Below are 1,567 nucleotides of genomic sequence, written 5' to 3'. Positions count from 1 at the left end.
TTATTCAAAAAGAACTGTACTCTTTATCTGACATATATAACTATAACTTCTCTGTACATTACCTTTATAATAATAAAATTACATGAAGAAAAAAAAGATGGGGGGATTTCTAAAAGGAGTTCTGGGTTTGAAGGTTGAAGACTCAAAGATCCTCTGTGGATTAGAAAGAATCTCCAGGAAATGATGGTTGCCCTTGTATTTCGCCTCATGGCAGTTTATACTTAGAGAGTCTCACTAAGACGCTATTGAAGAAAGAAATGTCACCTCGGCATCATCCTTCTTTTCTGTTTAGGCTCATATTTTCCGTGGTAAAGCTGTTACTTTAGTTCTTCCAGTAATAAAATTTAACTCTTTGTTTTTTGCCACCAACGTCAAATAAATATAAATCAAGCCAAATTCATATAAGGCAGCCTGGCTAAGAATATCTGGCATATTCTGACTTTTGTTTTGGATAATCAGCTGACAGCTGATTAAAAAAGATGCTGTCTAGTTCCACTTCCCCCTCCCCCAGCTATGGAGTCACGCCTGCTCAAAAATGACGGTGGGGTCTACACCCTCCTTCCTGTCAGGATGCTTCAAAGCTTTATGAAAAATGTCTGGGTCCCCCTGAAACCCTACTACACCCAGGTTTACCAGGAGATCTGGGTAGGGATGGGGTCATCGTGTATAGGATCAGGAGTGCTGATAAAAGAAGTAAGGCTTTAAAAGGTTCCACTCCTGCGCCTTTTCATAGACATCCTTAGCTCCTCTGCACCAGGGGAAGCGCCAGTCTGCCTGCACATTTGAGCACGCTTTGTTAGATGGAACAGGGAACATCGCTGTGCAGATACTTGTAGGAGACCACTTCTTATGTGGCCTGAATAAAATGTGTCTGTGAGATGCAAAAAAATAATAACGGTGCTCTTTTAATTTGTTCAATGTGTGTAATTTAACAGACTAAACACTGAGCTTATTCATGACAAACACTGAGGAGGAGGAAAAGATCAACCAGAAATAAAATAATGAAATAAAACGCAGGTTAAACCCACATCTTAAAAAGACTGTTAATCTTTGTGCTTAATTATAAGCCATAGTCAGCCATATAGCCGTATGCACTTTGTCATATACCATCCTCCTCAGGCTCAAACGTCACATCTTTAGGCCATCAGGCAGCCATTTTCACTTATCAGTTTAAATAACAAATACAATTCGAATGAACTGGAGTTTATTATCTACTATTTGCCACACCTGTCCCCCGCCCAGTTTCTCACCACGGTGAGTCAGTCCGAGAATGAGGAAACAACCAATTGTCCCTATGATTCTCTGGCCTCTCCAGGGACACAAAGAAAGTTGAGAGGGGCAAGGGTGGAGAGATACTCATGTTCAGAAAAGCAAACCTCTTCAAGAAAGGAAAGAGAACAGACATTAATTTGTTTATAATCTTTCTTTCCACTAGGTGGTATCAAAATGCAGCTAGCATTATTTACCATAGCTAATATATGGAACCAACCCAGATGCCCCTCAGTAGATGAATGGATCAAGAAAATGTGGTATATATACACAATGGAATTCTATGCCTCCATCAGAA

At 40.0% G+C, this 1,567-nt stretch overlaps 1 pseudogene; it reads left to right on the top strand.

Moving 5' to 3' along the window:
* Positions 1-559: 559 nt before the first annotated feature.
* On the top strand, positions 560-743 carry LOC106002094 (annotated as a pseudogene).
* The last annotated feature ends 824 nt before the right edge of the window (positions 744-1,567 follow it).

This window comes from Dipodomys ordii, unplaced genomic scaffold (assembly GCF_000151885.1).
Source record: "Dipodomys ordii isolate 6190 unplaced genomic scaffold, Dord_2.0 Scaffold3100, whole genome shotgun sequence".
Lineage (NCBI taxonomy): Eukaryota > Metazoa > Chordata > Mammalia > Rodentia > Heteromyidae > Dipodomys > Dipodomys ordii.
Note: the sequence above shows the minus strand (reverse complement) of the source record. Positions and strands in the feature narration are given on the sequence as shown.